Here is a 10,653-nt window from a genome sequence, read left to right on the forward strand (position 1 = left end):
ATCATAAGTGTCTTTAATTGTTAGGTCTTCTTCGTGGATAGGCCCTTTAATTATGATATAATGCCCTTCTTCATCTCTTGTTACAGTCTTTATTTTAAAATCTAGATTGTTTGTTATAAGTGTGGCTACTCCGGCTTTCTTTTGGCAACCATTAGCTTGACAGATGGTTCTCTATCCCCTTATTTTCAATCTGAAGGTGTCTTTAGGTCTAAAATGGGTCTCTTGTAAACAGCATTTTCTTATCCATTCTGTTACCTTATGTCTTTTGATTAGAGTGTTTAGACCATTGACGTTTAGAGTGAGTACTGAAAGATATGAACTTATTGCCATTATGTTGCCTGTAGAGTTGGAGTTTCTACTGGTGTTCTCTGGTCCTTTCTAGTCTTTGTTGCGCTTAGTCTTTTTAGGTTTTTGGGTTTTTTTTTCCATCTTTTCTCCCCTCAGAGAGTCCCCCTTATAATTTCTTGCAGGGCTTGTCTAGTGCTCATGAAGTCCTTTAATTTTTGTTTGTCTGGGAAACTTTTTATCGCTCCTTCTATTTTGAATGACAGCCTTGCTGGATAAAGAATTCTTGGCTGCATAGTTTTCTGATTCAGCACATTGAATATATCCTTTGCTTTTTTCTGACCTGACAAGTTTCTGTAGATAGGTCTGCTGCAAACCTGATCTGTCTTCCCTTATAGGTTAAGGACTTTTTTTCCCTTGCTGCTTTCATGATTCTTTCCTTGCCTGAGTATTTTGTGAATTTGACTATGATATGCCTTGCCGATTGTTGGTTTTTGTTGAATCTAATGGGAGTCCTCTGTGCTTCCTAGAGTTTGATGTCTGTGTCTTTCTCCAGGTTATGAAAGTTTTCTGCTATAATTTCTTCATATAAATTTTCTACCCCTTTTTCTCTCTCTTCATCTTCTGGGACCCCTATGATTCTGATGTTATTCCTTTTTAATGAGTCACTGAGTTCTCTGATATTTATTTCATGCTCTTTTGCCTTAGTCTCCTTCTTTTTTTCTGCTTCATTATTCCACCTAAGTTTGTCCTCTATATCACTGATTCGCTGCTCTGCCTTATGCATCCTTGCTGCTATGGCATCCATTCAAGATTGCAGCTCAGTTATAGCATTTTTTATTTCATCCAGACTAGGTTTTACTTCTTTTATCTCCACAAAAAGGGATTCTAATCTATTTTCAACCCCAGCTGTGATTCTTATTATCGTAATTCTAAATTCTGGTTCAGAGATCTAGCTTATATCTGTGTTGATTAAGTCCCTGGCTGTCATTTCCTCCTGTTCTCTCTTTTGGGGAAAATTCCTTTGTTTCATCCTTTTAGAGGAAGAAAAGGAATTAATAAAGTAAAAAAAATTTTTTTAATTAAAAAATTAAAAACAACACAAGGAAATAAAATAAAATATACTAGATCCTAGGTGTGTTTTGGTGTGGTTGTTGAAAGAAGCTTGACAGATTAGAGAAAAAAGGGAAAGATAAGAAAAGAAAAAGAAAAAAAAGGGAAAACATTTGAAAATTTAAAAAAATGAATACAATAAAATAGAATAAAATGAAATGATGAAAGTAAAATAGGATTTTAGAAATTTACAAAAAAGAAAAAATAGAGTAGAAAAAATTAAAGAAAAATCTTTTTAATAAAAATGGAAAATAAAAATAGATTTTTTTCTTTCTGCATTCAAGAATAAGAAAAGAAAAAAAAGAAGAAAAATTGGATAAAAAGGCCAGAAAACAGAATGAAGTATGATTGAAATTACATCTGGTTTCCCATAGAAGTCAAACTATGAAGCATTTTAGTCTGTAAACTAAGCAGGTGGAGAGACTTGTGTTTGTCAAGAGTGTTACTGGCACAGTTGGGCAGAGTCTAGTGTAACACTCTGTTCTCCACTAGATGGTGCTGCTTAGCTTACTGGGGTGGATTGCTGTGGCACATGTAGGCATGTATGCACGTGTGTGGGACGAGTGTAAATGGCATCACCCAGCTACCCAGTCTCTAGTATCAGAACTCTGCTCTCAACGACTGGCAATCAAGCACCCCTCCTTTGTCTCCAGCTTCCATCCACTCCCCACTTCTACACTGTCTGTGACCAAGCCATTAGGCGGCACCTTCCTCCTGAGTTTTATCTCAGATGTGGCTGTGTTTCCCAACCCCTCACTTCTGAGGGACTATGTCTTTGACCCATTCGGACCCTCTTGGGGAGGGTCTTGCTGAGCAATGGCCAGGTGCTGGCCCAGTGCCAAGAACAGTTCACCAGACTGTGCTGCTGTTGATGCCCAGAGACAGCAGCTGGGTGCCAGCCCGCCCCAGAAAAAGTTCACGCAATCTTGTACCAGCAGCATTTCAGGGTTTATGGAAAAGCACAACATGCATCCGGCACCAGGCTTCCCTCTTCACGTCCTTGTCCCAGCACCAGTGAATGTGGTTGTTCTCCAGGGTCTGCTGGGACCTTTGCCTATGGGATGGCTGCACAGCCTCCACCAAATGTACTCCCAGCAGGGAAATGCCTCTCCCCGTGTGGCCCTTGGATCCCTCAGACCTCAATCTCTGCTCTTGGGGATTCACCCTTCCCACCAGAGAACCACCAGGTATCGAGCTGCAGAGTTTCAGACTCTGTGCTCCCCCTGTTTATAGAGTCTTAATGGAATTTAAACCCTTTCCTTTCTCCTTTCTCCCTTTTTTGTTCAGTTCCTGCGTCTGTTTCCACTTTTCCACTTTCTCTCCAGCTGCTTTTTTTTTTTTTTTTTTTTTTTTGGCGGGGGGTGTTTTTCCCGTACTAACCCCTTGTCTCCATCTTCTCTCCACATACAAAAACAGCTCCCTGCCCTCCATGGCTTCTCTCTCCCCCACTTCCCCTCTCTGTGCCATGTACCTGATGAGTTCTGTGGTTCAGGTTGTGCAGATTGTGGTGTTAATCCTCAAATCAGTTTTCTCGGTGTGCAAGATGGTTTAGTGTGGATCTGGCTGCATTTCAGAGACCAGAGAGGCAAAAAAAAAAAAAAACAAAAACAAAAACAAAAAAAAAACTTCCATGCTGTTCTGCCATCTTGGCTGGAGTTTTCTGTATATTTTGGATAACAATCCTTTATCAGATGTATCGTTTGCCTATTTTCTCCCTGTCTGTAGCTTGTCTTCTCATTCTTTTTGACACTGTCTTTTGCAGAACAGAAGGTGTTAATTTTAATGAAGTCCAGCTTGTTAATGATTTCTTTCATGGGGTTGTATCTAATTTTAGTATATGTGCTGCCGAAGCGAGCACTCATGGGGTTGTATCTAAAAGTCATCACTGTACCCGAGGCCATCCAGGTTTTCTCCTGTGTTTTCTTCTAGGAGTTTTACAGCTTTGTGTTTTACATTTGGGCCTGTGGCCCATTTTGAATTAATTTTTGTGAAGAGCGTGTTATCTATTTCTAGGGTTTTTTGGTGTGTGTGTATGTTTTGCATGTGGAAAATATTTTCCTTTTAAGATAGTTTTACATGTTCAATGAAGGTACAGAAGAAGTATAGATAAGCAAAAGAGGAAATATCTGAAGATAACTGATACCATTTTGAAGTGAAACCTTCAGACATGTGCACACATGTATGAATGTAACAAGATGTTAAAATGGGGCTCTTTGTACTTACTTTTGGCTGAAGCCCTAAAAGCTGGTAACAATAGACACCCAAGGACCACATATCCCAAATATCCTAACTGAGATGCTGTGACTCCTATTCAACTGATACAGGGTAGGCAGAGAGATTATGAAGCAGGTTCTGCCAGATTGAGCAATCACCCTACTAGCTTGTAGCAGTGAGGGCTGAACTGCAGTGAGAGAAAATTCCATGGAGAGCCTTGTTGGTGGCCTGGGTCCCATGCCACCCCTCCCAGGGGGAGAGGAGTGCATCCCTTCATCCCAAGCCAAGTGAAAGACCCTTCTGGAGACCCACTCAGAGAACTCAGAGAGCTAGATGTGTGCCTCTTAGAGTTTAGGGACTGGTATCTGCCTTTTACCAAGAGATGCCCATAGGTAAGAGATTATAGTTTGTAGCTAAGCCTAAGTCTGCCCAACAGAAAGGAGAAAGGACTGCCCTTCCTCAGTAGCAGGCAAAGATATGTGAGCATCACCAGGGGCCATGGAATGTGAGGAGGGAGCTGGCCTGGGTTGTTTTAAAAGGGAACAACACCACGGGACTCCTGAGTGGGAGGGAAAAGGGCCCAAAGGAGAAAGTTAGCATGGCCAGACCACATGGGCTGAGGGAAGAACTGGAAGCTTCCAGCTGCGAGAGAGGTGGCATGCTCCACAAAGAATCTTGGGAACAGCCTGCAAAAGCACCTGCCAGAGAAAGAGGCTGCAAAGGTGCATGTGGCACACCCACAGGAGCCAGTGTTGGTCCAGGACTGTGCCTGCCATTGAGGACTGCCCTTTCTGCAGTCCCATCCCACGGGCTCAGCCTTGGAGGGGTGGAAGGCAAAGGGAAGAGGAGCGGCTATGAGAAGGAAGACACAACGACTAACCCTTCCAGAATTCCAAGCTCACAGCAGCTCTGCCTGGAGAAGTTTCCCTTCAACTGGAGAGAAGTTCAGATTGCACTGGATGCTTTAATTACTGAAGTAAGACTGCCCAACTGACTGAAAGGACCCAGAAAAACTTTGAGACCTCCATGAAATTTCATCCATGGGCCACAAAAGGACAAATCCAGAAAGCGGGTTTGAAGTAAATGTGGGAGAAAGAACACAGTTGCTTTATTATTGCACTTGTGCCCATGTTGTTCAACAAAATAGTAATGAACATGAAAATTATTTTTTAAGTATATTTATTTACTTATTGTGAGAGATAGAGTGCACAAGTGCAAGTGGGTGAGGGGCAGAGGGAGAGAATTCTAAGCAGGCTCTGTCAGCATGGGGCTCAAACCCACAAACCCATGAGATCATGACCTGAGCTAAAATCAAGAGTTGGACGCTTAATTGACTGAGCCACCCAGGTACCCCTAAAAATCATTTTTAAATAATCAGTGGATCATATTGGGTTCTTATATAAATAAAATGACTAATACATGTAGAGCTCCTAGTACATAATAAATGCATTAATGTGTTATCTATTATTATTAATAATAGTGATTTTTTAACCTTCCTTTTTTCATTTAATGGTATCCTAAATATATTTTCACATCAATAAATACAATTACCAGACTGTGAGATCTGCATTGTCTGTTTATTCACTAATGTATCCTTCTATTTACAACAGTGCCTGGCACATAGCAAATAATCAATACATAATTGCTAAATGAATTATTTCAAGTGTCTGCAGTGTTGTTGCATGGAATGTACTATAGTTACCGATCTTTTATTATTGGTTAGAAAACATTGGAAACGACCCTATCTAGGTATTTTCCAGTCTTTCATGGTTATAAACTAGCCTCTCACAAATATCCTTGGTTTTGTATCTTTGTGTAGATCCTTACTTATTTTCTTGGTATAAATTCTTAGAAGAGGAATTACAGGGTCAAAGGGTATAAATGTTTCATTAAAACCTTGAAAATTGTTGCCAAATTGCCCTCTGGAGGGATTTTGAGGCTAAGAAAGAACTAGGAATTTCCAAGTACAGAGATTTTTTTTTTTTTAATCTTTGCATATCTCTGGATATTTCCCAGTTCCAAGAGTTTTGGCGTGGCTTCAACACAAGAAGAGTTTCTTCAAGGTTGAAAATAAAAACATATTTCAGGAACTTATTCTAGGGCATAGTTGACTGAGTGAAATGGAAGGAAAAACAGAACATTTGCCAATAGAAGCGTGGTGAGTAACTCCTCAGCCCAGGAAGCCTCAGCTTGGAAGAGAACAGATTCGTCTCCAAGCATCACAGTGAAGAATTACAAGTCAAAATACAACTATTTATTGAGCACCTACTAAGTATGGCACTGCACTGACCACTTTGGAGTGCAGTGGCCTGGCTCTGCCACCCTCCCGTCCCCTCCCACCGTCCCCCGTGCCTGGACTATAAGCTCTCCTGGGAAGAATGTTTGTTGACTTCATCTTGCATCCCTGGCTTACAGCAGGAGAAAGGCAGTAGATGCAGTACATATTTGTGAGACTGAACAAAACTCTTCTAGGAAAATTCTAGAGGGATTGGCACAAACTTTGGAAAACAAACTTACACACATATACTTGAATAACTAATATCAAATGTGAGACACCAAACCACTGTCATCTTGAGCTCTCATACTAGAAGCTCAGGCAGATTTTAGGTTCTGAGCCCTTTCTCAGATTGATCTGCTGTCCCCAGATTTGTTCAGTACTAGGGTCTAGTCAGAACTGATCATCATAATGAAGCTTCACTCTGCTCCCTTGTGTGAAATAGCAAACAAAAACTGAAGCCATTAAAAGCTTGAGACCTTGAGCCAAACAAATCAAAAGGTTGAATACCTCTCCTAGGACCTGTGTGTTGAATGTGCATTTGGTAGGTTCCCTGGATACTGTCAATGGGTAAAGCAATATGGTAGAAATGGCTGGCTGCCTACCCAATGTTTATTCACTCCTGCTTTCTACTGTAGAACCCGATATTATTTGAGACAGCAAAGCACCTAGCTAAAAAACTACATTTCCAGGCCTGCTTTGAGGACAAGGGTAGCCAGTGAGATATAAAGGGAGTTGCTGGGTGGGACTTCTAGCAACATTCCTAAAGGAGACTTATCCATCTTCCTGACTTCCTCCCTTCTTTCTTCTTCATACCCAGATCACAGACACAATAACTGGAGCTCCAGCAGCCATTTTGCTTGAGGATGTTAAAACAGAAAGGGTAGGAGACTTGAACAGACCAGCCCAAGACTGCCTGCTTCCAAATTTATTTTACTTTAGAGAGAAGCGAACCCCAATACTGTCACTTGAGGACTCTTCACTAGAGGCCAAAGGTAATTGTCAGTGGAATGACTTTCTATGGGGTGAAGGGCACAGTAGTACCCCATAGGAGCGTTTTGGAAATTTGGGGATATATTTTTTATTGTCACAATAAATGGCACTACTTGTATTTAGTAGACAAGAGCCTGACATGTCTTGTCCCAGGTATTCATGTAGATTTAAAACAACAACAATAAAATGTTTATAATTACCTGCATCTTAAACATAATTATATTTTACAAATAAATAAAATGTATTTTTTGCATGGTTTCTGACATGCCCAATTTTCCAGGAATGCAACTGCCAAGTAAAATAAGAGTTTTGTACTGGTTTTTTGAACTTTACAAAGATTTGTTCACTATTTGCAAAATTACATCACGAATAGCAACACTCATTGCATGCAATGTAACACATGATATTGATCTAAGTTTATAGTTGTCCCATTCATGGTGAATGTACGAATAATTACAGCACTGACTCCTTTGTTTTATCTTCTAAAGTAGTTGGGCCCAAGCATTTCCATGCTGAAATACATATTAATTTATTACAAATAACCTCCTTTTTATTTCCCTTTGAACCATTCCAGTCAAGGCATTATGCCAATTTTACTTTTGAGAAGGTCATAGTATCTATACATTTCACATCAGGATCATAAAGTGCGTTCCAATAAGTGGGGAGGAGGGAACTGGTCTTGACAGTGCTTGTTGTCCTCACTGATGAGACTCCTACACACTCAGCCTCCATCTGCCTTCTTTGCTTTAGCGTGAAGAAGCAGAAAGGACCGGCAGTAGAGAGCTGAGTGTTTGGGGTCTGCACGTCAAGCGAAACAGGCATGTGTTTTACATTTGTCTGTGACAAGCCTGGCTTTAGGCATAAGTGCAGAAGATGTATCATGCAACATTGCCATTTGAGAGCCAATTATCTCTGAGAGAGTTGAGTGTTAATCCATGATCCACCACCAACAACTCTGTACACATTAGTTTATCAGAGGACACAGAATTAGGACAGAATTCTCTGTTGACAGAAAGGGAGGGAGAGCAAGATACAGTTCTAGAACTCCAAGGACTCAGAGAGGAGAGAGAGGAGAGGTAAAGAAAGCACAGTGGCCATCTGGGGGTAGGGGAAGAGTGCCAGGGGAAACAGCACGGCCAGGACCACTGAGGGGACCTGCAGCCAGCATGGGCAGCCCACTGTTGGCCGTGGTCACTGCTCTGGAGTGACTGAATTAACTACATCTCACACTCCTTAACTGGAGCAGATAATTGGCGAGCTGGCTTTGTGCACAGGAAGTGTGTGCGGTTGGATTTGGCAGAGTGGAACAGGAAGAATAGGGACCACCTGATTTCATCTTGTGCCAAGGAGGGCGACACAAAGCGGCAGTGTCTCCTGTGGAGCTTGGCCCAGGCAAAGCTGGGGGACAGAGAGCCCTGTGCAAACCAGAGGGTGAATGGGATCTTCCTGGGAAGATCGCTGGAGCAGATGACAGTCAGGAGCTGTAGGACTGGGCTCAGTGATTAGGCTGCTTTTTGACTCTGGGCAAGGAATTTAACCTCTCTGTGTCTGTTTCCTCATCTGTGAAACAACTGAGGAAATAAAAATCCCCCTTAAAATCCTGTCACTCAGTCCCATCCAATCCACAGATGCAGCTTGAATGCCTCCTTTCGTGGGTAGAATTGTTCCTGGGGCTGTGCCTGCTTCCTCCACACCCTCCACTCACCCACCCGCAGGAGTAGGAGGGGTGTGACACAAATATGAACAATCCTTGGCGGGGGGCGGGGAGGTGCGGTTCTTATCTTTACCTTCTCCCCAGATATCTCAACCTAATTTTACTTCAGTCTGGGAGATATCTTGGTCAAACCTCCTGACCTAGCCCTTGACCAGTCTTTTTTCAGAAGTGCCCAGGATAGGGACTGGTTAGAGAGGGCTGCTGCCAGGACAACAGAAAGCAAACACTGGTGAAGGTGTCATCAGTTCTGAGGATGTGGTAAGTGAGGTATTCACCTGATGACCATCCCGTGACTCTCATTCCTCTTTTCTAGCTACTTTTTGGAATCTTCATTCTTAGAAAACCCTTTGTTGTGAAATGTGCGTAGGTTCAGAAAGGGAGGGAGGGTCGGTCAGCAACACTGGCCAGTGTGAACTCTAGAACAGCATTTCCTTTCACAAGATTTGTCCTCATTTTGCTCCTGGCTTAGTGCTGGTTTAGGATGACTGTTTCCTGGGGATTTCCAACCTGAATAGCAAGGAGCCAGGCCCCAGTTCACTCCCACATTGAAGACAGAGACAGCTGCATTTCTTGCCTGACTTTTTCTTTCCCATAAGTGGTAGACAAAGACAGTCAAGACACTGAGCTTGAGTTACCTTGGGTGAGTCTCTTCACTTCCCTGAGTATCATTATAGCAAATGAGGCATTTAATAATATGTATTCTTAAGGGAAATTTGCAGACAACTTACCAAAGCACCTCGGATACCCATTTGTAACAGACATTATTATTTTTATTATTTTGCTTTTTGTTCAAAATTTCTTTCTCATATTTAAAGTATAAGTAAGCATTTTCTTTCAGTGAAATCATTTGACCTAGAGCTATTCATGAATATTATTACCATTCATTAAAAATGTTTAAATTCAGAAATGCATTAGTATTTTTATTAAGCTTGGTCATCACACATAATTTAGTCTGAATTATACACACTGTAATCCCATAAAAGTGGTAAAGTGTAAAAAATAATATGGCCTCACTGCAAAAATCATCAAATAGCTACAAAGAGAAAATGAATCAGAAAGTTTCATGTTATTCCCATGACTAACCTGTAACAGATTTGTTCATCAGAGAATCCGTAATAACATTTTCCTCACCAGGCTGTTGTGATGGCTCAATAAGAGTATCAAATTATTGGTGCCCAATAGGCACCAATAGGCATAATAAATGATACTTATTAATATGTTTATACCCTCAAAAACAGAATACAGCTATAAACAGGCACACATGCATGCACGTGCATGCACGTGCACACACACTGACACAGACACTCTTCTGATTCTTTTATAGACAGTCCGACTGGTAGAGATGGATGGATACTCTCTTCAGAGTGTGAGCACAACAGGTAGTCTTCTATTTTTTGCCTTTGAGGTGTGGCCATTATGTGAGATGAGTAAATATCCCCGAGTGCCCCTGAGAGTCCAGCCCTGGCTAGGTCAGCTCCTGAACTCACACTTCCAGGCTAACTTGGGACACAAACTTCATAAGTGTGAACAACAATCCAAGATTGCATTTGAATGACAACTGGATTTTGCAGGGTAGTTGGAGTTTGGACTTCATGATCCATTTGGAACAGTCTATGGGTCTGTGCTAAAGTGAAGAAAGGATTTGTGAAGAGGTGCACATGTGCTCTGGCCTTGGGGGAGAAGAGAAGCCACTCATGAGATCAGAAGCAATTTAAAGGACAAAAAAAAGTCAGCTTCCTCTGGGAGAGAAGGACCAGGTGGCTGATGACAGAGGTATATGGTGTTATAAAACATGGTGTCTTGGGATGGTCTGCATTGCTTTGGTAAGAGACAAATTTGTGAGTCTTGTGTTGGCCAGCCACCAACATGGGGTTCCTCCTACTCCCATCACGTACACTTTAAGGTGTTACTTAAGTTAAAAGGTTGGATGTTACAGATAACCCCCAGCCACGTGGATTTTCAACAGCAAACTGGTGGGTAAAGTTTACAGGTTGTTGTTTTCTGTCTATTCGCCTCTCCTTTTTCTTCAGGCCTCTTCCTCTACCTAGAAATGAGGGCT

The 10,653-nt window shown here is 41.7% G+C and overlaps 1 protein-coding gene across 1 annotated transcript in view; it reads left to right on the forward strand.

Moving 5' to 3' along the window:
* Positions 1–6,834, forward strand: part of FOXN2 (forkhead box N2) — a 96,076-nt gene extending 89,242 nt beyond the window's left edge. Inside the window, exon 7 of the transcript XR_008417844.1 lies at positions 6,708–6,834. The gene's annotated coding sequence lies outside the window, so the exon portion shown is untranslated. The remainder of the gene's footprint in view (positions 1–6,707) is intronic.
* The last annotated feature ends 3,819 nt before the right edge of the window (positions 6,835–10,653 follow it).

This window comes from Panthera pardus, unplaced genomic scaffold, assembly GCF_024362965.1.
Source record: "Panthera pardus isolate Hobbes unplaced genomic scaffold, ASM2436296v1 HiC_scaffold_25, whole genome shotgun sequence".
Classification (NCBI taxonomy): Eukaryota; Metazoa; Chordata; class Mammalia; order Carnivora; family Felidae; genus Panthera; species Panthera pardus.